Source organism: Cervus canadensis, chromosome 23, assembly GCF_019320065.1.
Source record: "Cervus canadensis isolate Bull #8, Minnesota chromosome 23, ASM1932006v1, whole genome shotgun sequence".
NCBI lineage: Eukaryota > Metazoa > Chordata > Mammalia > Artiodactyla > Cervidae > Cervus > Cervus canadensis.
The window spans coordinates 37803340-37829919 of NC_057408.1; the positions used below are offsets into that span (position 1 = coordinate 37803340).

General features: G+C 38.7%; 1 protein-coding gene and 1 non-coding gene across 24 annotated transcripts in view; one reads left to right on the plus strand and one right to left on the minus strand.

Annotated features, from left to right (window-relative positions):
* The window catches only part of DTNA (dystrobrevin alpha), a 414322-nt gene that overhangs the window by 269010 nt on the left and 118732 nt on the right, over nt 1–26580 (minus strand). For 10 of the 23 annotated variants that reach the window (XM_043444257.1, XM_043444254.1, XM_043444261.1 and 7 more), the window contains exon 1: nt 25416–25626. The exons of 2 other annotated variants lie outside the window; for them this stretch is intronic. The gene's annotated coding sequence lies outside the window, so the exon portion shown is untranslated. Of the gene's footprint in view, nt 1–25415; nt 25628–25799; nt 25907–26580 lie in introns of those variants that run through there. 11 more of the 23 variants (XM_043444251.1, XM_043444247.1, XM_043444250.1 and 8 more) reach the window with 4 other exon arrangements.
* Nucleotides 18347–18450, plus strand: LOC122425893. Its single transcript, XR_006265047.1, has one exon. It is a non-coding gene; the product is annotated as a U6 spliceosomal RNA (small nuclear RNA).

A 26580-nucleotide genomic window follows, 5' to 3' on the forward strand; every position in this document is an offset into this window, starting at 1 on the left:
ATCTGTTTTTCATCTACTCCTTTATGGTACAGCAGGCCGACCAAATGATTTCTTCTAAGTCTCGGTTATATTACACTTTCTACAAGTACAAGGGTTGTATAAACACTCATCAGTTCTCTGTATGTGTCTGAGGTAATAACAACATTGTACATCTAACGCTTTACAGATGCCAAACAGTTTAGCGGCACTTTATATAAAATGATCCTGCATGAAAGCAGTAACTGCCAGAATGATCTTTCTAAGGTGTCTTTCTAGCGGTTTTCCTTGTGTCACTCAGCTGCCGGACAAACTGCAGAGATTTCCTGTTCCTAGCAGAACAAGCCTGATTCCTGATCTTGGCATTCATGGTGCACCCTATGCCTTCTTATGCTATCACTCTGTCCTTCTAAAACTCCCAAAAGAAGGCCTTCTGCTTCAGCCAGGTCAGCCTCTGAAGGTCACAAAACAGGCTGTAATCAGCCCTGTCTTCATTCACCGTTCTCATCATTTTGGTTTTCCCCTCTGCTGCTTCTGCAAATAATTCTAGCACTTTCCAGCCCATATCATGGTCCACCATCACCATGGTATCCTGTACCCTCTCCAGTCCATACCAGTTTCTCCCTTTACTGAATGCTCTGAGCCTTTATTTTCTGATCAGAGACTTTTTATGTAATTGCAAATTTTATAATATTTTCTCTATTTATAAAGTCTTCCATTTATGTATAATTGTTATCTTCTCAAGAAGACAGTACATTCCTTGAAGGAAAGGGCCATGTCATGTGTCTGTATTATTGTTCCCTGTTGCAATGAATGCTCCACTTGGTATGTATTATTTCAAAGGTTTCCCCAACTGGAATTAATTTCTTGGCTCTCTGCAATACTATCAGGCTGGATGTTGTTTATTCAGCTCTTAAAACACTTATCACAGCTGTTTCCCCCTGTATATTGTGAGCTCTGGTTGAGTCGCTGTTCCATCTAATTCATCTTTTATCTCTCTGAGTACCTAAGATAGCACTGTTTATAAAAAGAATTGAACAACAGTTGCTAATTAAGTCTCTATTAAACTTAAACTTTGTTCAATATTGCAGTATTCCCTATTGCCCTCTTTTTGAGGAACCAACATTTCCACAGTCAAAAATGATTATCCCTGAAGAAATGATGTTGCCATTTGGCATGTGAGAAGAAAACAGTTTGATGCTTTCCTAATTCATTTGTTCAAAAATAATGTTAAAGTCTGCATTTAAATTTAATCAATTGTGTTGCCAGATCAGCAGTATTTAACAGGCATTAGCTAATAAAAAGTGCAAAAATAGATACTGAACTAGTCAGTAGGTACGTGTTATAGAAATGTTCACATACCAGTGTATTATGCTGTTCTCGGCATAAGATTGTACATCCATGTCAATTTTTTGCTTTAATATCTTTATAAATTAGTATATCTGTAACTGCCAAAAGGAAAATGAAAATTTACTTTATTGTAACATTTGATGAAACCTCATGACATAACCAATCACTAACTGATTAGTTTTGTTTTCCCTTGCTATTTTGATTTAGGTTCGACATTGTCTTTCTTTGGAGGAGGCAGAACTTCTGATGGACTCAGACAATCATGACAAAACTTTTCACCAGCTCTTTTAGGCAATTTTAATTAAAATTCAGTTCAAATCAACCTCTTAAGCTTAGCAAAAGCATCTGCCATGTTGTCTCCACTTAAGAACTCGAGCTGAAAATATGAACATTTTCCTGTTATAAAAGCGCTGCGTCTGTGTAAAGTTAAAATAGCTCCTGGGGACAATTTTCAACACATTTGGAAGAATTATGGCTTTAAAAATGCAACTTTTAGAAAACAACATTGATCCCCTCATTCACTGATATGGCTGCATTTCTTGCTACACATCATGCCTTCTCTCTCAGCATGCACTTTAGACCTGGAACCATTAGCTTATTCACAATCTCTCTGCCTGGCTGATGGTCAGAATATAGCACACTTCTGGCCACATAATAGGTGCTCAAAAGTTATTTAATGGAATAAATAAATGAATTGAAGGGTAGAAAAGTCTTGCCTTATCCCTTTATGTCCTTTTACCTGTACTAACTGTGGGTATTGCTTCTATGAATGTTCTCCTAATATTAGTACAAGATACCTCTGAGCTCCTAAGACTAGTTAGTGAAGACTGGACTGAGAAACAGAAGACCCAGAAAGAGACATGAAAGGGCTTTGTGCAAACAAGAAAAGAAAAATCATTGTAATATACATTATTTTTATAAAAAGGCACTTGTATCTGCCAGAACATTGTCTAAAAATCCAATTCAAAGGAATATACCTTATCTGCCTCCTGAGAAACCTGTATGCAAGTTAAGAAGCAACAGTTATAACTGGACACTGAGCAATGGACTGGTTCCAAATTGGGAAAGGATTACTGTTTCCAAATTGGGAAAGGTGTCAAGTCTGTATATTGACACCCTGATTATTTACCTTATATGCAGAGTACATCATGAAAAATGCCGGGCTGGATGAAGCACAAGGTGGAATCAAGATTGCTGAGAGAAGGATCAGTAACCTCAGATGTGCAGATGACACCACCCTTACGGCAGAAAGCGAAGAGGAACTAAAGAGCCTCTTGATGAAGGTAAAAGAGGAGAGTGAAAAAGCTGGCTTAAAACTCAACATTCAGAAAACTAAGATCATGGCATCTGGTCCCATCACTTCATGACAAATAGATGGGGAAACAATGGAAACAGTGACAAACTATTTTCTTGGGCTCCAAAATCACTGCAGAGGGTGACTGCAGCCATGAAACTAAAAGACACTTGCTCCTCGGAAGAAAAGCTCTGACCAACCTAGATAGCAAAAAGTAGAGACAAAAAAAAAAAAAAAGTAGAGACATTATGTTGCCAACAAAGGTCCATATAGTCAAAACCATGGTTTTTCCAGTAGTCATGTATGGATGTGAGAGTTGGACCATAAAGAAGGCCGAGAGCCAAAGAATTGATGTTTTTGAACTGTGGTGTTGGAGAAGACTCTTGAGAGTCCCTTGGACTGCAAGGAGATCAAATCAGTCCATCCTAAAGGAAATCAGTCCTGAATATTCATTGGAAGGACTGATGATGAAGCTGATGCTTCAATACTTTGGCCACCTGATGCAAAGAGCCAACTCATTGGAAAAGATCCTGATGCTGGGAAAGATTGAAGGCAGGAGGAGAAGGGGATGACAGAGGATGAGATGGTTGGATGGCATCACCGACTCAATGGACATGAGTTTGAGCAAATTCCGGCAGATGGTGAAGGACTGGGAAGCCTGCCGTGCTGCAGTCCATGGGGTTGCAAAGGACTCAGACATGACTGAGCAACTGAACAACATCAACAATAGGAATGGAGCTCCCCTTGAGTTGTTTCCAATGTTTATTGCTGTTCCTGCAGAACCAAAATCAAAGTCCTGCAGTCTGTCTCCTCGATCTTATTCGAGGCTTATATTCTGGTTCCTGAATTAGGTTTCTGTTCCCTGTTTTGGTGAAGATTACATCTTTTGGTCCTTGACCCAGGGCTATCATTTGGCGGGGATCCAACCTATTCTGTGTGACTGGTGCCTGTCAGAGTTCTAGCCTGTGGTGGTCCCGTACTAAGTCAGTCCAGTCATGTCTGACTCTTTGCAACCCTATGGGTTGTAGACCCCTAGGCTCTTCTGTCCATGGGATTCTCCAGGCAAGAATTCTGGAGTGGGTTGCCATGCCCTCCTCCAGGGGATCTTCCTGACCCAGGGATCAAACTGGAGTTTCCTGCATTGCAGGCAGATTCTTTACCACTCGCACTCGCTGGGGAACTCACGGTGGTCCTGTCATGAACACAAATATACAGTCACATTTTTCAACCCAAAGTATTTTCTAAGAAGAAAAATCATATTTCTAGAGAGTCTCAGGTTACTCATGTCCTACATATCAAACTGGCATTTTGGATTCAACCAGTGTGGCTTACTGATAACAATTCAAGTTGTTCTTCCGATGGTAAGACACACTCGTTCACATCATGAGTTAGCTACAACACTTGGAGGTCAGTTCTGATTTCTTCATTAAGAATGCAGTACCAGTTCCCACATAATTTAGTTCTTTCTAAAAACGTTTTCTGCTGAATATATATTGTTGCAATATGTAATGATCCAAAAGAAATCTTGTTTCTAACACTATGCGATCATTTGCAAAAGGGAGAGCAGGAAATTTTTCAAAAGACTAGTATTGTATCTACTTCTCTTGGTTAAGAAAAATCAGCATTTTAAATTTAAAATAAATAATGGAAGTGTTTTTTTTTTTTAATGGTATTTTCATGAAACAGTCCCCAAAGCAATCTAGTCACTTCAAATAGGTTTTTCTTATAGTCAAACTTTTTAAAAAAGTAGAGGCCAAACACAACAGCAATGTGCATCTTGGTTTGTAGTTAAGTGTGCTGTATTGCACACAAATGCCTATTCTATGGATTTCCCTGTTTAGACTGTTCTGGAACTTTATCAATTCCTCTTTTATTTTCTGATTCGATAAAGTTTCCATTTCCATGAATTTTTTTCATATAAACTATTAAAATATTTTCAAGTCTTTCCTGTTTCAAAGTGATATGTTTTTCAAAAGTCCTTCATCTTGGGTGTCTTTTGGCCAGCCGCCCTCCCTGAAAGTGGTTCTCTCACCCACTTTTCCTTTCCTAGTAAGGGGGCCTCTTTCCAGCTGGCGGCTTCCCTCCAAGCTGGCCTGGTGGTGGGATGATCTGGTGGTGGTGGGAAGATGGTGGCTGGCCATCTTCCTTTTCTTTTTGTGTGATTCTTGGTGTTTTGCTCCATTGTTTTGCTGAAGTTTCTTACGTGGACTCTCGAGGCCTCCAAGAGCTGCTTTTGCTCATGGGTATCTCACTAGGAGGGCTTCTCAGGTGGCACTAGGAGTAAAGAACTCTCCTACCAATGCAGAAGACATAAGAAACAAGGGTCCGATGCCTAGGTTGGGAAGATCCCCTGGAGCAGGGGCATGGCAACTCACTCCAGTATTCTTGCCTGGAGAATCCCATGTACAGTGGGCTACAGTCCATGGCCTTGCAAAGAGTCAGACACTATTGAAGCGACTCAGCATGCATGCACGCATCTGACTAACTGCTGTTCTTTGGGAGGGGATGGAGGCCGCCATTTTGGTGACTTCACTCTGGCTAATTCTTCCCAAAGTCTCTGGGAGATGCTTTTCCTCTTCCTCAGCTCAAATCACTAGTGTTCACTGGGTTCTTCCTCATCTTTCTTTTCCTTTTAGCCTACCTCTCCTTGGAATAGGCTTCCCTGGTAGCTCAGTTGGTAAAGAATCCACCTTCAATGCCAGAGACCTGGGTTCGATCCTCAAGGCTTGATCCCTGGGTTGGGAAGATCCCCTGGAGAAGGGAAAGGCTACCCACTCCAGTATTCTGGCCCAGAGAATTCCATGGGGTGTATACACCATGAGGTCATAAAGAGGCGGACATGACTGAGTGACTTTCACTCCTTGGGATAGCTCACTTTTCATCGCTTTAGTCACTTATACACAAATGATTTTTAAATCATGTCTCTATACAAGACATCCGCCACCTCTGCCAGTTTATCCAAGTGCCTAATGAACATCTTCACATGAACGTCCCATGAGAGCTTCTAATTCAGTGTCCAAAACCGCTGTGTTCACCTTTCCCATACCTGAACATTTCCGACATTCCCCATCATCACGAATGACATTGCCATCCATCCTGTTGCCAGAACCACAACCTTAGAACCATCCTTGATCTCTCACTTTTCCATACCTCCTGTCCAGTCTCTAAACAGTACTGATTCTATTTATGAAATATCATTTGGGTTTATCCTCCCTTTTCTTTCTCACTACAATAATCACTGCAACTTCCTTAGAAGATTCGGCTCTAATGTTTCTTGCTTGGGATTTGCAGTGTATTGCCTTTTTGTTGTTGTTCTGATTTGGGGTCTTTGCTCTCTAGCTTTTCTTACAGACTGTGGCAATAGTGGTTTTTCTAAAATTCAGATTGACTCATCTACTGTTGCTTAGTCCCTAAGTTGTGTCTGACTCTGTTGTGACCCCATGGACTGAAGCCGGTCAGGCTCCTCTGTCCATGGGATTTCCCAGGCAAGAATACTGGAGTGGGTTGCCATTTCTTTCTCCAGTGGATCTTCCTGACCCAGGGATCAAAGCCAAGTCTCCTGTACTGGCAAGTGGATTCTTTACCACTGAGCTACCAGGGATGCCCAACTAATCCACTGCCTGATCTTAATTCCTGAATGGTTTCTCATTGCTGCAGTATAAATTTAACCACTTTAAAATAGTCATAAACAGGCTTCCCTAGAGGTTCAGTGGTAAAGAATCCACCTGGCAACGCAGGAGACATGGGTTTGATTCCTGATCTGGGAAAATCCTACATCCCTCAGAGAAACTAAGCCTGTGCACCACAACAATTAAGCCTGTGCTCTGGAGCCTGCAAGCTTCAATGTGAGCTCATGTGTCACAACTACTGAAGCCCACTCATCCTAGAGCAGGAGAAGCCATGCAATGAGAAGCCCGTGTGCTGCAACTAGAGAGAGTCACCGCTCTCAGCAACTAGGGCAAAACCCTCTGCAGCAGTGAGGACTCAGCCCAGGCAAATAAAATAAAATTATAAAATATTCATAAAGAACTTTCATGATATTTCTATCTGTCCAGTGTTAGTATGCATCACTTATTACAATGCATTTTATGCTTTAGCAATACTATTTTCAGTTACCTAAGCACATCATATTTTTGTACCCCTCCAATACTTTTATTTTTTTTTATTTTTTTAAATTTTATTATTATTTTTTTAAATTTAATTTTATTTTTTTTATTAGTTGGAGGCTAATTACTTCACAACATTTCAGTGGGTTTTGTCATACATTGATATGAATCAGCCATAGAGTTACACGTATTCCCCATCCTGATCCCCCCTCCCACCTCCCTCTCCACCCAATCCCTCTGGGTTTTCCCAGTGCACCAGGCCCGAGCACTTGTCTCATGCATCCCACCTGGGCTGGTGATCTGTTTCACCATAGATAATATACATGCTGTTCTTTCGAAACATCCCACCCTCACCTTCTCCTACAGAGTTCGAAAGTCCATTCTGTACTTCGGTGTCTCTTTTTCTGTTTTGCATATAGGGTTGTCGTTACCATCTTTCTAAATTCCATATATATGTGTTAGTATGCTGTAATGTTCTTTGTCTTTCTGGCTTACTTCACTCTGTATAATGGGAGGAGATGGATGAAACTGGAGCCCCTCCAATACTTTTAAACAGATGCTTGCTCCTTCCAAAATATTATTTTGAATTCGTATTGTGCACCCCACCCCCCAAATCTGCCTGTCAAACTTGGGAGCCATCTTTCAACTTCCAGCTCACTTCTCATTCCCTCTGGTAACCCTCTGCCCTCTCTGCTGTGCCTTTTGGGGTTTATGTTGCGGCATCTGTCACATGAAATCATGACGATTTGCTTGTGTGTCTGGCTTTCTCCAGCACTCCGTGAGCTTCCTGAAGACAGAGACTGCATCCATAGACCTCTGACAGTAACTAGCATGGGGTTGGTGACCAAAGCAGATGGTGAATGAATAAAAAATAGAATTAAAAAAGATTCAGATTCTCTTCATTATCAAGGGTCACTTATTTGACCCATGATTTTACAAATGTGAAAAATGCTGAGTCAAAACTGCAATTGTTTTTTTAATGTTCCAGCATAAAAATAAGCATCCACTGATTTGAAATCCTCTCTTTATTCACAACACAAAGCCCTTGAGAACATCAAAGATACTATTTCCTAACAATGAACGGCTGGGTCTAAGCTTCTCAAAGTGACACAGGCAGAAAGGAAGAATGAAAAATGGTTAAGAAACTCAGAGGATTGTAATGCTTGTTGCAGAATTATGACCTGTCCACCCTAGCCTTTGAAGGGCATGCTTCCATTTGCCTGTTCTGTGTGTAGAAAATTATCTGATACTGTGTTTGCCTAAAACCATGATTTACAGTCACTATTGATTTAAAATGCTTTACAGACTCATTTTTAATCCTTCTATCCCTAGGTTTTCCTTATCAAAAGCAATTTCATGATATTGCCTACAAATAATGCAAAGCAGGATGACCTCCGTAAGAGAAAGTAGTTGAGGCTGGCAAATCATTGTAGTAAGGACTGAAGAATGGCTGCCATGGACTTTTAAAAAGCCTCAAGATGTAACAGAACAGAACTGGTCTGGGCGCTACTCTTGGTCCTTGTGTTCCTGGACAAAATCGATCTCTCTAGGCTGTGTCTTTCTTTTTCTGTCAAACCAACAGACTGTACTAGTCACTAAATGATGTCTAAGCCTACTCCTTAGCTATAAAATCTGGTGACTCAATCCAGAGCTGAGCTTCTCTGGACTCAGTATAATATTAGAAAATTCATTCTCAAAGAGGTGGGGGAGTGTGCAGAGGAGTAAGATCTCATCAAAATGTGCATGCTTGTTTTTAAAAGCAATGGGAGTGGAGTAGGAAGGCTGACTCATTCTAATTGATTTATGCACTGAGAACTCTCCCAGTCATGATTAATTCTCATGGGCATAATGTCTTCATTTAGATGAACACATAGAGTATTTCATAATTATAAGGTAAGAGCAAAGTGCATGGTGGGGAATTGTTTACAGGTAAGCTGAGCACACCAAAAATGTCAAAGCGTAATAACATTTATGCTAAGTGTAAGTGCTGCCAAATTAAGGACAACATTCCCTTGTTTATCATTCCTCAATATAGCTAATTGCCTGGAGAATCCCATGGATAGAGGAGCCTGGCAGGCTACAGTCCGTGGGCTCGCAAGAGTCAGACACGACTTAGTGACTAAACCACCACCATAGCTAATCACAGCATGGACAGAGAAGATTCTCCCTGCTTCTTTCTATTTCTGTAGTGATGAAGTGTTGCAGAATATGTTTGGTTTCTTAGGTGCCACCTTACTATAGTTATATATCCGTATGTCCTTCAAGGATGCATAATTCTTCCAAGCTTTTTCTTTGCTAAAAGAGAAAGGTTCTGGGGAAAGAAATAAGCACCTACAAATCAAGATTTGAGATTGGAGAATGGGATGACATTTCTCTCTGCCTGATGAATTTTCATTACAGGGGAATGAACTAGTCTACAAGGCCAGAGAGGACTTGGACTGGAACACACTACTTCCCAGTGTATATGATAAGAACACTAGTAGAGAAATGTTTGTAAGCAAATAAAGCCTCTGGTTCCCTCTAAGGATCCAAGAATTGTTAATATCCAAAAGAAGAAATTTTAATGGGTTGAGATACATTTTTATAAATTCTATATTTTTCTAGGCATATTTTTATGTCCTCCATTGCAAGTTTGTATAGCAGATAAGTATTGTATAATTGTATAAAATATTTATATAATACAGAAGAAAATAATCCCTTATATATCAAGATTTAAAGATATCTACAATTAATATTTTCTTCTAGGTTCTTTCTATCAATATACCAGTATCACCATAGTTATGACCAACAGCACAATTTAGTGTCTTCTTTGTTATTGTTACATTATGGCATCAGCATTTCCCCCAAACTGTTTATACTTTTCATAGGTATCATTCTACTATAGGCAATATGATGAGCTCATAAACTCTTCACGTGGATTAACTTATGGAATCCTTTCAATCTTAAAACACCTACCTTATTATTCTCATTTAATAGATGAGAGTAAAATATTAAAAAAGGTTAAACCAACATCACACAATTGACATGAAGGTATTTGGGTTAGCTTATAAGAGAAATGGACAAGCTCACCTGCATAAAAGACCATGTGGTATTTTACTGAGCCGATTGACCACAGTGTTCTCAAGTATTTCCTTTGTGACTGCATTATTATTCATGAGGTCCTCCCCTGTCTCCATTCCCCTGGACCTACCCATTTTTTAAGTGTACGTCAAAGCAAACCATCTATGCACTGGCACAAGAGAGAGAAATGACCACACCCCACACCCCAAATGGTGCTCCGTGTGATCATCCAACAGTGAGGAAATGCTGAGTCATTCTCTTTTTGTAAAATATATTGTTTCAGAGAACCTATGCAACATACGGGAGGAATAACAAACTTCTGGATTATAAGTCAGGAGACCTGGGTTACAGACTGCCAATTAGACAGATCTGTTCTGGCCTTTGATAGTAATCTCTCCAGCCTGTCTCCCAAGATGATAAAAGACTTCCACGAGGGTAACACCAGCCCTAGGAGTCATGGTTGTTCTGATTCTCCCAATTCTTATAAAGACAGCCTCATAGGCAAGATCTTCCTTAGGCTATAGATGTCTTCTCATGTACTTGGTCAACAGCCTTGGTTGCTAGAAAAGGACAAACTGATGACATAAACACATTGTAATCAAGCATAATCTTATTGCTTTAACTATTTTGTCAAGCGTCCTCTCATGCAAACTAGAAGAAAGTGAAAACTTGCTGATAATAAAACTAAGTAAAATACAATGTGACCTGACTGATAGCAACAGAGAGATAATCTGGGCAAAACTGGAGCACAGATAAAAGGATATCATCAAAGTCTCTGAAAAAAATGAGTTTCAAATGCCCCTAAGAAATGTAACTGTTTATTCCATTATTCTCAAGAGTCTTGTTCATCATTCCTGATGATGTGAAATTTTACTTCCTATTTTCAGCATTGAGTGTTCCATCATTAAAAACATACAGGACAGCGCAAAGTCATATTCAGTCAATAAATACTATTATCTGCTTGATGATAAGAAACAGTGGAGCAATGACTCACACTTGAGTCAAAAATCACAGCTGAAGGAAGCATGAATGATACCCCAATGAGACAGATGAATGTTATTGTGAAACAGGAAGAAACTTGGGCAGTCACAACAAAAAAGGAAATTGACAGATCATATCATTTTCCTTGTACAGTAAAGAAAGTTTACAATATCATCTTGAGAAATACATGTTTCCCCAGCACAAATTCCTATAAGAATTGTATGGCATAGTCCCTTATTCTGAAGGTATCAAGTAATGTTATCCCAGTTGTTCAATATCATTCTTTCTTTCTTTTCCAAAAGTGCCATGTCTTATGGCAAACTTGAAAAGGACTCAGGGGCATAAAATGAAACAGTTCCTCAGTAAAGACATTAAATATGTACAGAGAGGGAAGGGAAGGGTTAAGACAATGAGGTCTAGGTATGTGATTTAACTTGCTATAGCACTTGGAGAAGTTGTGCTGGTAAACTCTTAGCTAGCACAATCAATTCAAGGTTAAATCTTTTGATAGCTGCTAGAAGTGCCAACATTCTATGCAGTTGATTGAAGAAAGATCTATATGCTTAAATAATAGGTGAAAAGGTGCCATGTTGACATTCTCATGGAAAAACTAAGAAGCCTGACATATTCTTATACAGGGACGGGTCATTCCAATACACAAACAGATGGATAAACTTTTTCTCAAAAGAAAAAAAAATTGACAACTCTGCTCTTATGATTTTATAAGTTCCTTAAAGCATGAAAGAAACAATTTGGGTTTAGACATTTTTATGGCTAGGTCTCACCTTTATAACCTGCTCCAGTATTCTTGCCAGGAAAATTCCATGGACTGAAGAGCCTGGCAGGCTACAGTCCAAGGGGTCACAAAGAGTCAGACACAGTTGTACAACTGAGCATGCCCACACACTCACCATTATAGTATCTGAATCTATAAAAGCATGCCCACACACTCACCATTATAGTATCTGAATCTATAAAAGAACCTAAGAAATGCCTTCATCAGATACCTGAATATCTGAATAGAAAGACATGCTGATGAGTCCACCAGGGTGTTAAATACTTCAAGTAGAATTACTGAGAATTATTCATTTGAATACTAGAGGATGTATATTTTATTTTTAGCACTGCTAAAGTAAAGTCTTTCCTCTAGGGTGAAAATTTGTAAAAGGTAGAACTACTTACTAAGGCCAATCCTGATTGTGACAGTAAAACCAAGTCATCATTATGGCTCTGGTTGCCTATATTTCTGTAGACTTGAGGATATGAAGATATTTCCAATTTACCTGAATACCAATCCAGTTATTTAGATATATAAGATGAGGAAGACAGGTCTTTTTAATAAGATTTAAAATTGGAACTGAATCTATCAAAACAGCATAATGTTTGGGTAGCTTTATCAAGGATTGGGGAAGTTTTCTGGTGTCCCCTGAATTGGCATCATAGCCACTTCAGATTCAAATCACAGGGATTTGAAATCATAGTCACTTCCAGATTAAGCACTGTTATCATCCTCCACTTTGCATTTCGCTGTTTATTAAGTAGTGCGTGCTCAGTTGCTAAAGTCATGTTCGACTCTTTGTGACCCCATGGACTATATAGCCCACTAGGTTCCTCTGTCCAGGAATTTCCCAGACAAGAATACAGGAGTAAGTTACCATTTGCATCTTCAGGGGACCTTCCTGACCCAGGGATTGAGTCTGCATCTCCTGCATTAGCAGGTGGATTATTTACCACTGAGCCACCTTGGAAGCCTGATCTGAAGCAGAACCACCAGGAGATAATCTTCCCCTCTGAGTATTAAAATGTTACCACTTTTGCCTTTCTCCTCTTTGATCTGTGTAATTCTGTATCTTCTGACCTATTGATGTTGGGTAAAATGGATTATGTGAGCTGGTGAAGAAATGGCCAGCAAAACTATGAATTTAGAGTGTTCATGGGAGACAGCTACAAGAAGCCAAGAGGTCATGAAAAGATAGAAGAGGGAGCTTTCAGGACAAACTCTGGGCCAAGAGTGCTGGGGATGGTGACCAACATTTCTCCCGTCTCTCCTGGTGGGTCTTCATGGTATTGCAGAAGGGCCAAAACTATGAGAAAACTATGAAGTGTAGTTTCTTTGTTAGGATGTCCATTTTGGAGCTTGGCTAAAGCATATTCAGCAATATCAAATAGATTTCTAAGGAATTAAACTAAAAAATACATAGGAACCCCTATTCTTGTGATCTATCTAACTAGGCATTATGGAATCAGTTACATCTAATGTTTTATGAACAGACTCTTGCAGTATTCCCATTCTTATCAGACTCCATTCTAGCCTTCTTTAAAATCATTGTCCAGAGTGATCGATATATTTAACATGCATTTCTTGCCCCTCTTACTACGTAAAGCTATACATCTTGAGAAAAAGAGATTTGTAATCAAAGGAAATTCTAAAGGATACAAGCAGCAACTTGGGAGGATGAGAAGTTTTTGGAGAAACAAGGTGCATCTTCCTGGAAATTTGGAGAAAATACTTTTATGCTAATGAACCAAAGATTTATTATGGGGTAAATGAAAATATGGGCTTTCCCAGGTGGCTCAGTGGTAAAGAATCTGCCTACTAAAGCAGGAGACACAAGAGACTCCTTGTCTCTTTGTGGATTAGAGCCTTGGGTCAGGAAGATCCCTTGGAGGAGGAAATGGCAACCCACTCCAGTATTCTTGCCTGGAAAATCCCATGGGAAAGGGGGCTACGGTCTACAGGGTCACAAGGAGTTGGACACAGCTGAAGGGACCGAGCACACAGGCAAATGCAAATACATGAGACTTCAAAAAACTTGCTATAAACAGCAGACCATTTCAAACTCTGGCTCCAGGTCATGGGTCCTGCGAGTACCCATTTATCGCTTTATTCAGCTTTGTTCACTTTGGTGGAAAGGTATTTGTTGTGAAACAGTGAAAGAACACAGTAAATTAAATCTGATTGTCCCTTTTATGTTATATTTTGAGAACACGTACCATTTTAAGAGCTAGGTGACTCTACAGACTTTATAGTGCCAAGACTTAAATTTGTTTTACTCAAGTTACAGCTATATCAAATCGATTTCTAAAAAATTAATGTAAAACAATCTGAGAGCCCTCCAGTGGTCAAAATAATATATGCAAATACTCAGTTATTTACTCAATATTCCTCTCCTACCCTAAGAACTTAAAAACATTTCAGTCTTCCTTTCATAAAAATGCTTGCTTTGATTACTTTCTGATAGCACTATTATATCATATAAATTGTTCTTTTAGACACTATGGGAAAACAGATGTTTATTTAAATTGGTTAAATCAAAATACAGAAAACAACAGCCCAAATCACCCATCTATCAATGAGAAATTTTGAGCAGTCCCTAGAAATTAAGCATGTAGGGCAATCCCAAATTTTGTCCAGATATGAATAATTTAATTTCTTCCCATGCAGTCATTGAGAGAAATGTGGCTGGATAATAAAACCACTCAAGACAAAGAAAGGATCCAGTCAACACAAGCTGTGTCTGCCTTTAAGCACAGAGTTGTATTTTAGTGTGTATATTCCTAGACTTACAAAAGCATTGTGTGTTTGTATATTCCTAAATTGTAATTCCGATGGCTTGCATAAGAAATGTGTTTTAGCACACACATATCTAACTAAGCCAGGCCCAGTACTTTCATGTGCTTCGTCTCTTGATTACCAGTAACGGTTTGGCAGAAAGCCTGGAATAATGTTTCTGCCTTGAAAACTGACAAGCTCTAACATTTATCCAAATGCTGCAGTACTGATTGGCGGGAGGAGTTTTTGGTTTGTTTTAATTAAATTCCTATGTTACTTTATTAGAAAGTAGAGCTTGTTTTAAAAACTCCCACACACATTTAGACTTATACACTGGTGCTCCATATAGGATTAAGATTTTTTTTTTTTTTTTTGCAATCTGGAACTATATAATGCATTGGTGAAAAAGCTTGTTCAAGTTTATTTTGCTTACAGAAAAACCCAAGTGAACTTTTTGACCAATCCAGGACTTAACTGAGCTTCTCAGTGGCACTAGTGGTAAAAAGCCCGCCTGCCAATGCAGGAGATGTCAGAGATGCAGGTTTGATCCCTGGGTCAGGAAGATCCCCTGGAGGAGGGCATGACAACCCACTCCAGCATTCTTGCCTGGAGAATCCCATGGACAGAGGAGCCTGGTTGCAAAGAGTCAGACATGTCTGAAGCGACTTAGCGTGCACGCAATATTTAATTATTACAGTCTGAAATCTTTATGTACCATCCCCTCAAAGTGTTAGCACTCAAGCTGTGTCCAACTCTTTGTGGACTGTAGCCCACCAGGCTCCTCGGTCCATGGAATTCTCCAGGCAAGAATACTGGAGTGGGTAGCCATTCCTTTCTCCAGACCCTCAAAGACCTCCCTCAAAGGCCTGTGCTTATTTATTTAAAAAGTTAGAGACATCAGGGTAAAAATGCTAAGAAAAAATTTTATGTCTTATAATTTCATTTCATAATCAGAATTTTTTGCTTGTTTTCTAGTTTTAGGCAGAAAGTAAATGCTTGTTTTCCCTCTTTTATATTAATGTATGCAGACTTACCACATCAACGTGCCTACATTAAAAAAAAAATAGTCAAGTTCAGTTAGTACCTGTGAATGACCTTCAAGAAATTCAACCTCTGGCGAGAAATGTTATGGGTAATTCTCAGAAAGCACAGTCTAGTGGAGTAAGTTATTGCTTAAGACAAAAGTAGGCATTTCTGGAAGCTACACTGTGTCTTTGAGGCCACTGGGGTACCATATAGGAGACTGAAGCAATAATTTACCCTGGTGCAATAAAAAATACAGTGTAACCTGCACACCAGGATCTTCTGCCTCATTAAGTTAAACATTTCCCTCATGTCATTTTTAAGGAGAGATTATCATACTATAAATCTAAATAACTTAGATTTATCTTCTGGTGTCTGGTAAATGGTTACACAGCATATTTTTCAGCATTATACATGTTTGGGTGCTGGGCAATTTCAGAATGTAGATATAACTGACTTCATAATTTGGCAAATAAGGTAAAGCTAAAATTCTGCTGTGTGGTTATTCACAGAGTTCTAAAGCAGAAACCTAGCAGTGCTGAGAAAAGATCTTCAGATCTTCTTCAGTGAATTTTTAGAGGTGTTGCTGACATCATTATAGTTCCTGAATCTTATTAGAACCCCAGGAAAAATATAAACAAAAATCCATCAGGAAAAATGTGTGCTAAGAATTTATGTTGTCTACAACTTTGATTTAATCATTGTTCTTTCTATGGAACCCAAAGAAGATATATTTCCCATATAATTTTTTGTTAAAAATGTATTGATTTATCTCAAACTCTTAAAATCAAGGGAGGAGAGGCAAATAAATGAAAAGCAGAATAAATTACCAGAGTGGACAGGGCGATGAAAGGACGCAAGCTCCCTGTCACACCTAAACACCCTGATGCTTGTAAGGGAACCTAATATCTTAGGATTTTCTTTGAGTAGAGTTGCTGGGGGTGTGAAATTTCATGGAACAAATTGGTTCATTTTAAGTGGTTACAGTACTTAACTGAATATAACACACTTTACATAGAAAAAGATGGACATTTTGCTTTTCTTAGTCTATTACCCTTCTTCTTGCACAGAAAAGTTCCCATAGACAGTAACTTTAGTAAAGCATCTTCTGAAACCCAACAGTCTCTTTCTCCCTCCTAAGTTTTAAACATTTTGAACTTAAAGGAGGTGAACCAAGAAAGAAAAATCAAGAAACAGATGTTGAAGTTGAAGATGAGTTCTCTTTCCACATGGTCTTCATAAAGAAAAGATAACTGAGTCTAATAAATTATTAATGTATGATCGCATTCTAAAATGGAATAGCAGTTTTAGAGTTTCTAATAAAATGGGTATAATAGTGCAAATCCCTTTTGAGTTCTGGGTTCTGCTGAATGCAGCCAGGCTCCTTATAGAGGCTACCTCACAATTTATATCCTGCCACCACTGCTGCTGCTGCTAAGTCGCTTCAGTCGTGTCCGACTCTGTGCGACCCTATGGACAGCAGCCCACCAGGCTCCTCTGTCCATGGGATTCTCTAGGAAGAATATTGGAGTGGGTTGCCATTTCCTTCTCCCTTATATCCTTCAGTAGAGTTAAACAATGTTATTGGATCCCCTATCAGTTTAAGATTTGATTTCTACTGGTGTTTAAAATCAATGTCATTTATCAAGAGAATACATAGTACCCAAAGGTAAAGATATTTTTTAAAGTCCTTATAATTCTCAACTTTATGTGCTCAAAGTATTATATAAGCTATGATATTATCACACTTTTAATTATTAATACACTGGAGTAGGGGTGATTTAATCCAGAATTTACCAAGTGTATTAAAGTATGTATTAAAAATGATATACACAAATACTGTTGATATACGTGCTTGGTGGTTTAGTCGCTAAGTCATATCTGACTCTTGTGACCCTGTGGACTATAGCCCACCAGACTTCTTTGTCCATGGGATTTTCCAGGCAAGAATACTGGAGTGAGTTGCCATTTCCTTCTCCAGGGGATCTTCCTGACCCAGGGATTGAACCCATGTCTCTGGCTTGGCAAGTGGATTCTTTACCACTGAGCCACCTGGGAAGCCCATTTACATATATATGTTAGAAATGCATAGCTTTGAATAACATTTATATCACTCTGCTACTCTACTTTTTACCTTGCATTTAGTCTTAAACATTAACAAGGCAAAATTGGGAAATTCAAAGATTAATGAGGTACTTAAAAGTTGAAAAAATTATTAAGCCTATATTTTAAGGTCTTTGGGATTTTTAACTCAAATCACCAAAAACAATTTACGTGTTCAGAAGTGATAATTCTAGGAAATTCTCTATGGAAGAAAAAGGAAAACAGATGAGGATCCTAGGTCAGATGAATTTGGGAAATGCTATATACCACACTGCTCTCTCGGTGATTTCTTTGACCTTCGCATTAAGGGCTCTTAAAGTTTTACACTTTAAAGTTTTACTAAATAAACATGTTTGATATTCTTTAACACAGCATTTCTCAAGCTAATTTGAATGTGTGTGTGTGTGTGTGTGTGTGTGTGTGTGTATGAGTGAGTGAGTGCAAGTTGCTCAGTCATGTCTGACTCTGCGACCCCATGAACTATACAGCCCATGGAATTCTCCAGGCCAGAATCAGAATACTGGAGTGGGTAGCCTTTCCCTTCTCCGGGGGATCTTCCCAACCCAGGGATTGAACCCAGGTCTCCCATATTGCCGGAGGATTCTTTACCAGCTGAGCCACAGGGGAAGCCTGTATATACATATAAAATTTTTTTTCAATTTCTAAGTGCCTCATTAACCTTTGAATTCCCCAGTTTTACCTTGTTAATGTTTAAGACTAAATGCAAAGTAAAAAGTAGAGTAGCAGGGTGATAGAGATGTTATTCAAAACTATTTATTTCTAATGTATAATATAGATTGCCATTCCTCCGTGGCATTTTCCTTCATCCTAGTCCTTTTCTTTTGCCCCCTGGGAAAAGCAGGTACTGGGGATTTAGAATTACATTGTTACCTTTTCCTCCTGCTTACTTGGGCAGCACATAATACTAAAATTGGAACATACAGAGATTAGCTTGGCTGCTGCACAAGGATGACACACAAATTTGTGAAGCATTCCATATTTTTATACATGTGGAATCTAGAAAAGTGGTACAGATGAACCTATTTACAAAGCAGAAATAGACACACAGATGTAGAGAATAAATGTATGAAGACCAAATGGGGAGACAGAGGGTGGGATGAATTGGGAGGCTGGGATTGACATACACTATTCAAACTATGTATAAAATAGACAACTAACGAGACCTACTGTATTGCACAGGGAACTCAATGCTCTGTGGTGAACCAAATGGGAAGGAAATCCAAAAAAGAGGGGATATATGTATATGTGTGACCGAGTCACTTTTCTGTACAGCAGAGGCTAACACAATATTGTAAAGCAACTAAACTGCAATACAAAATAAATTTAAACATGTTTAAAAGGTACCATTTTCTCCACTTCTTTGTTACACATGATCAGTTCTTAGAGATGGCAAAGTGTTAGCATTGCACATTGACTCTCTACATTCTATAGAAATTAATTTATCAGAGGTTCTTTTTCCTTCCCAGAACTCTCCATGGGCAGGACTCCCTGAGAGGTAAGTGTGGGCACAGGTAAAATGCTAGGATTCCAAAGGCCTGGAGAAACTATGGCAGGAAAGGTCATAGTCACTCTGGAAATGGTGAAGATTCAGAGAGCCAAAAAAGTCTCAGTGGGGCTCAGAGCTACAGGACGAAAACAGACAAGAGACATTAGCATCAGATCACAAGTAGGCTGCCTACATGTTACCAAGTATGGATCAGATACTGTCCAAAGTTACAGAAGAGTTTCAATCGAGATCTCTGGTCTTCTGGGGGTTGAGAGGCTGCCTGTCATCCATGACTGGAATTCATTAGAGGTCTTCATAAATATTCCAGCTCTTTCTCTCTCCAGGAAAGTGACAGGACTGTGTTACTCATCCAACTGAAGAGTAAAGTTAGGTGTGACCACATGGCATGCTTTGGCCAAGGAAGTGTGAGAATAAGGAACATGGGTCGTTTCCTGGTAAAGGCAACAATGTGGAGAAGGATCTCCACTGAGCCCTTGACAAGCACTTTGCATGAGTGGGAAGGAAATATTGTTTTTTTTCTAAACCACCAAGATTTAGAGGTTATGTGTAATCTTAGGAAACCATGTCTAGTATACCCAGAGAACTTCATATGTGTGCATCTTAGTTTTATCATACAGGAAAGAAAATAACAACATATGTCTCTTACCCACAAAATACTATGAAACATTGGATGCATTTTAGGAGAGACTTGTTACACTTATCTGAGGTGTTAAAAACAACATCTTTTGATGAGTAGATATGTTTCCATAAATGTGTTGTAATGAGCCATCTAAAACTAGAAAATTCAATGCATGAGAAGATAAATTTCATTCAAAATTAGTCTACATCTTTTAATAAAATTAATAAAAGCACCTGTATTCTTGAACTATGACTAATTCAGTGAATTCATTTTATTCAGCATTCATAAACCTGTGTGCTTCCACATTACCAAGGAAAGTGGTACAAAAGTGAGACTAAAAAGGAAAAATAATAAAAATAACTATTGCTCTCTTGAAAATACACAGAGATTTACAAAGCTTTCATGACTCAGGGTGTCTCTGAGTCATCCTTATGCCATATTTATTTTGCAAGAATGCAGAGTCCAGCTTTATTTATGCAAATGAACACACTTCTATTTTATGTTATGATACAACACAGTTTCCTATCTAATAAAAATACATTTTCTATTTAACCTTTTTTTTAGCACTTGTTTAGGTCTCTTTAAAATATTCTATAATAAAATATCTGTTAAATATGAGGTTTTTAAGAATAAAAGCAATCCTTAAACTTTTAAAACATAGATTCCTGAGAGAAAAACACAAATTGTTGGGAAAAGGCAAAGTGACTTTTTAACAAGTGTGGAGATTAGTACAAGCAAATTAAAAATACAAATGAGAAAGTAATATAAGGTAATTTGTAAATTATACCCACTGTTTTAACAGGACACACTCCGGTATCAGTGTCTGGTGAAGGGGTTGAAGTAAATCATTTCATCGTTTAGTACAAGCACAGTTAAGGCATGACGTAGGAGCTTGACAGGGATTTGTTAAGTTAGTAAGAAAAGTCAGCTCAGCTACTTGGAGGTTACAGTGTAAAATCAGTCAGATTTCAAGAGCTAGTCTCAATTTCTTTCACTGATGAGGCAAAAAAAAGGTCAATTTTATATTTTCATATTTTATGATGGAGAAATTTAGCATCTCATCTAAATATTGACTTTGATCATTTGATCTGATTCAAAACATTTTTAAGATAAATTTTGACCCCATCCACTTTATAGGGTTTTTGTCATTGTGGAGGTAAAAGAGGCCTATGTAAGAAAAAACAGAAACCAATTTTCTTCGTTTTCTAAATCTCAGGACTTGGCATATCAAAGGCATACAACAAGTGTGTGAAAAATTTATAAGTGATCTGAGGAATATGAAATTGGTTAAACATCCTCAGAATTAATAAGCTATATTTTCTCCTCCTCTGATTCACACCAACTATATTCAATTTATAATAAATAAATGAAGTTTTTTTTTTTTTTTTTACTTAGCATAGCAGAAAGATTAATATTGCACTTCAAGGCCTCAAAATTTTTAAAAAAATGTAACCAACTTTAAGATTTTAGGGTCACAATATCATATCACATAAGCAAGCTTTCCTTCTAGCACATACTGGGATCTGAAAATAATCCAGTGTTTTCTAATGGTTCAGATTCAGGTTGTGTGAATGAGATGATTTTAATTTAGTTGTGTCACAGTGACTTTCTCCATTTGTGCTCTTCAGCATTCTCAACTAAATTTGTTGAAACAAGTCTGTTTTCCAGCTCTATGACTTTCTTTTTTATTATTAATCTCTTTGATAATATACAGCTAATTTATTGTACTTACACTTCTGTCATCTCTTTCATCATCACACTCAAGGCATATAGTCTCATTTGGCAAAAATGAAAATAGATAGCATCCCATCTACCGAAACAACAATAACCAAATGAACATTTTTTTCTGGCCGTACCATGTGGCATGCAGGACATTAGTGCCCTGATCAGGGATCAAACCCTTGCCCCTTGTGGTAGAAATGCAGAGTCTTAACCAGTGGACCACCAGGGCATTCCTCAGACATTTTTAATTGACACTTCTTGACATTGAAGACTATGAAAGATCACTATTCTACATAAGAAGTTTGAGGTCAAAAGAATAATGATGTTTAGAAGGACAAAGAATAAAGTAAGAAAGGAATTGTTGAGAAAAAATTCCTTGAAACAGTCACCCGTTCATTCCTTAAATATGCATTCAATGGTTTCTATGGTGTCAGTTACTGAGAATACAAAAATGAGTAAGACACACTGCCTGCCATCAGGGATTCCCAGAATAGTGGTGAGCTACACAGTGAAAGGACAGTGAACATGACTTATGAGATCAACCTTGAAGCAGAAGTAAGATTTGCCTGCAAATGAGATAAACAATGGGCATTCATGGCAAAAAAAAAAAAAAAAAAAGCTAGTAGGTAGACTAGCACAGACATACGATCATGGATAGAATATTCTGGAGGCACCAATGATGTGAGATTAAAGTGTTGGTGATAACCAGTGATATAGTGGAGACAATGTTAGAGAAACAGGTTGAGGCTTTGTGACATACTAAGACACATTAAGGAATATATTTTGAAGGGAATAGTGAACTATAAGAGACTTTAAAGTAGGGGGACAATCCATTTGTATGTATGATTTTTAGAGGATGGGTGTGTTGGTTTCAATATGGAGGATGAGTTGGGGGTAGAATGTAGAGGCAGGAGAAATACTGGGAGCCATAATAATAGCCAAGGGAGGTGATGAAGGCCTGAAATAGAGCAGTTTCAGAGGATGGAAAGGAAGGAATTTATTTATCATAATTTGTTAAATGTGGTGATACATGATATAGGCCAAGAAAAAGCATGAATAGTCAAGGTCAACAGCTGACAGTGAAGGCAATGGGGGTGGCTTAGAGAGACTAAAGAGATTACTAAGAAAAGGGGCCTGCTAGGGACAAATAGAAGGAGTGTTAAGCATTGTTGACAGCTCAGATCAGGTTGAAACTCATGAATCTTCCAATCAGAAATTTACATTTGCAAAGTTCTCCACAAAAGCCTCAACAGATCATGCCACAACTAAAATAAAAAATGAGAAAGAGTGATCTGGAATTATCAATAATATCAGCAGACTGCTGGATTTCTCTTTTAGAATAAAGAATCTTAAAAAAAATGACTATAAAAGCAGAAGAGTGAGTTTCCATTTCTGGCAACAGTACGAAGATAATTTGGACTGGCACTCTCACTAAGGTGATTAAAAATATTTCAAATATAAAAACAGCAAAGAGTTAATGAGATGGGGAAGGCATGGAAAAATTCAAGAGAGAAGACCAGAACTTGGAGACAGACACACATCTTTGAAAGCTTCTGCTCTTGGGCATCTGAGTATCAGGAGCAAAAGGTCTGAGCAACCAGCTATACGATAAACAGCCTTATGGGTGTTATTGTTGCTCAACTGTGTCTGTCTCTTTGCGACCCCATGAACTGCAGTACACCAGGCTTCCCTGTCCTTCACTATCCCATGGAGCATGCTCAAACTCATGTCCATTGGGTGGATGATGCTATCCAGCCACCTCATCCTCTGTCACTGCCTCTTCCTCTTGCCTTCAATCTTCCCCAGCATCAGGGTCTTTTCCAAAGAGTCGGCTCTTCAAATCAGGTGGCCAAAGTATTGGAGCTTCAGCTTCAGCATCAGTCCTTCCAATGAATATTCACGGTTTGTTTCCTTTAGGATTGACTGGTTTGATCTCCTTGATGTCCAAGGGTGTTGTGGGAATGTTAAAGCCCATAGTCCTCAGGTGAGGACTTTAATAAACACGATTTTCAGTTGGGGACTCAAAAGGCCATATCTTCCCTCAAGGTAGAAGTGAATCCCAAATAAACCATCCCTCACACACATCTGCAGCCTTGCTACTTGCACAAGGATAATTCAAGGAATCTTAGGTGCCGTCCTTTGACTCAGGTGCTTCTGGTCAGATATTGCCTCCAGAGGCCCTGTCAGAAACAACCCCAAGTCCCCTCTGGAGGAAGCCAGCATCACCACCATGTCTCAACTGATCCCTACAAGCGATTTTAAAAATACTTTTCCGGTAGATAGTCAAAGAGATCCAAGCAACCAAGAAAACAAGACACCGCACATGAGAAGTGGCAAGAGCAGTAAGAATAGAAACCAATCTTGGTAACTCTTGAGATATTAGAATGAGCAGACATATTATAAAGCAACTATACTTACTATGTTCAAAGAAATAAAATTAAAGCTTGACAATGTCAGCAGGGACATCACAGCAACACAGAAATATTCATCTACCCCCTTTCCTGTCAATGGTATCTGGCCACATATGTCTAAAATTCTTACATAAAGAACTTTTTACAAATGCTGTATTCTTTGGGGGTTTTCTTTAGCACACTGAAAACAGAAACAAAGCCCCATTCTAATGTAATTTTATTTGTATGTATAATTCAATCAGAAATATGTTAAAATAAAAGGGAAGTTTATTTGTGTCCTGGTGTCTTTGGTGAATATACATATGCATCATCTCACAAGTTTCTTGAAGACACCTATAATTCCTGCCAGGCTCCTTCCTCTGGTCAACAGATCAGGACACAGGTAGGCAAAGGAGGACAGGCATCCCATGTCACCAGGGAAAATGTATAAAGGTACCATCCACATGTGGAGAAGTGAAAGTTAACTGCAGCTTTTACAATCTAATGGGTTAATTATAAATATTAGGGAATGCTAACTGTGACTAACAAAACTGCTGTAAAATTAAGTGACTGGTTAGTATCATGTTCATTTTTCATTTCAGAAAAGTAACTCGGTATATTATTTATTCTTATCAAAGTTGAGTGAAAGGTTGTCATTCATTGTTCGTACCTAGCTCAGCCAACTTAGTTGATTAGAATCTGGTTGATGTGACTGAACAAAACCTGGCCAGTTACACGTAACAACTGTTCAGCCTCACGCTCTAACAAGCACGTCAGCACATTTATTTTCCCCATATAAAGTAGAATTTTCAATTCATACCATGTACTCTGTGACTATTATGGCCAGTATTTATTCAGAAGGAATGCTGTGCAAGTTTGGAAAAGCTGTCTCTAAGAGAGCCGAGAGGTCACTGGACAAAACAAGAAACAAAACCTATACATGGTCAAAACATGAAGAGGACTAAAGTTTGTCATTCTTTCTTTTAAAGAAAAAAGTTCTGAAATCTTGAGCACACAGCCAGGCAACATCAAACCAGCCAGCTCAGTCCCTGCTCCTTTCAATCTCCATGGAATCAGAACTCTTCTATTCACTTTGCAAATATCAGCTTTTTTGGAGGAGGAGAACCTGCTTGGAATTAATGAGATGACACCCAAAAATAACTTCTATTAATAAATTGTTCACTTCAATGTAAAACTGCCCATTTTTCTCATTAAAAAAAAAGTATTTTCTAAAGGCTCCTTACACACTTTCTATCATTTTTTTCCTTTCTTATATTCTTATTTTCTTTTTGCATCTTTTAAATTAAAAAATGCCATAATGCCAATCAGGGGAAATAACTCCATCTGACAAGAATACAGTCAATCCAATGGGGTTGGGGACAGAGTCACACTTAATGCTGTGACATGTAACTCCTAACGGTGTAATTTAAGAAACGCAGGGTATTTCAGGAGGAGTTAACAGAGGAAAAAGTAAAAGTGAAGTCAAACTGGAGTTACAGACATGCAAGGTCAATTTCAAAACCAAGCTGAAATACTTTGTTTCTTTCCACTTCACAAAACAGTAAACGCCAAGTATCTCAAGAAAGCTAAGAAAGTTACAACAGGGGAGAATCTCCCTGATCATTTCTTCATTCACACAAATAAAAAGAAAGCGGCCACATTAACCTTCCCAGAGAAGCGATCGCGCCTACAACCAGTCTTTGCACTTACCCTAGAGTATGTACACCATGGTCTCTTAAAGAATCCTGTTAATTCCAGGACGCCCAGGACATATATGAATTCTTAGCACATTCGCGGAAAGAACCAACCTTAACGAAATGGTTAATTACAACAGGACTCTGAAATCCTAGCGAGAGGCAGGAGGGTAGAATCCAGCCTCCAGATCCTAGTGTATACCGTGTCTATCTTTAACTGGAAAATGACTTGGTTTCACATTCCACTGAAGTCCCACTGGCAGATGCCTTTGCTAAGCTCACCAATGGCAGGCTGTCAAACGCCCTCCCTCCGCCCGCTCCGCCCCCTCCGCCCCCCTCCAGGCTCTGACTGAGCTTCCGCTGCTACGTCTAATGCTGATTTATTCAGCTGTCTTTATACCTGTCTCCGCGTGGGTAAAAGGAGATGCTTTCATTGATGGCTATTACGGAAACGCTTGGAAACTGAAGATCAGCCCGGACGACTCGCTCTGCTCTTCTCCCTGCCATCCCTTCCCCCTCCCTCCTGCCAGAAGCCATCTGACTTCCAAACTTGGCTGTCTGAAAAAGAATGTTCTCTGATTGGCATTCCTGGAAGCAGAAAGCAAGGCAGCTCAAGTTGTGTTCTGTTACTCAGCGTGAAAAACTTCCCAGGTAGGCAGAACACAAACAAGTTAAGTTTTCTGAGATATTTTTTTTTTCTTCCCCTGAACTTTGAGGAGACACCAGGGAAATATCTGGGAGCCTGACAAATAGTTTTGTTGTTGCACACATTTAAGTTTGGATATTCACCTATAATTTTACCCCAAATGGCTATGGATGCAGTGAAAAAGTGAGATGGCGCATCTTTTGTTAAAAGCTGAATTTCCTTATTAGTAAATGCGTTGGAACTTGTTACAGGAAGAAATGGTCATGCCGCCTCTAATATTCTGAAAGGCAACTATGAGGTCTGTGGATTCTCTGTGAGATAAAACCTTGCTCATAGGAAACGTGAAAAAAAAAAAAAACTGCTTTTAACTGTCCTATATTTTGTATTGCAAACAGCAGAAGTGGGTGCAAGAAATGTTTCTATCTCCGCATCAAGTCTTCTTGTCCAAAACTGTCTTGTAAACTTTGATGAAGACTGGGGAAAAAAAAAAAAAGTGTGTGTGTGTGTGTGTGTGTGTGTGGCCATGTACAATACA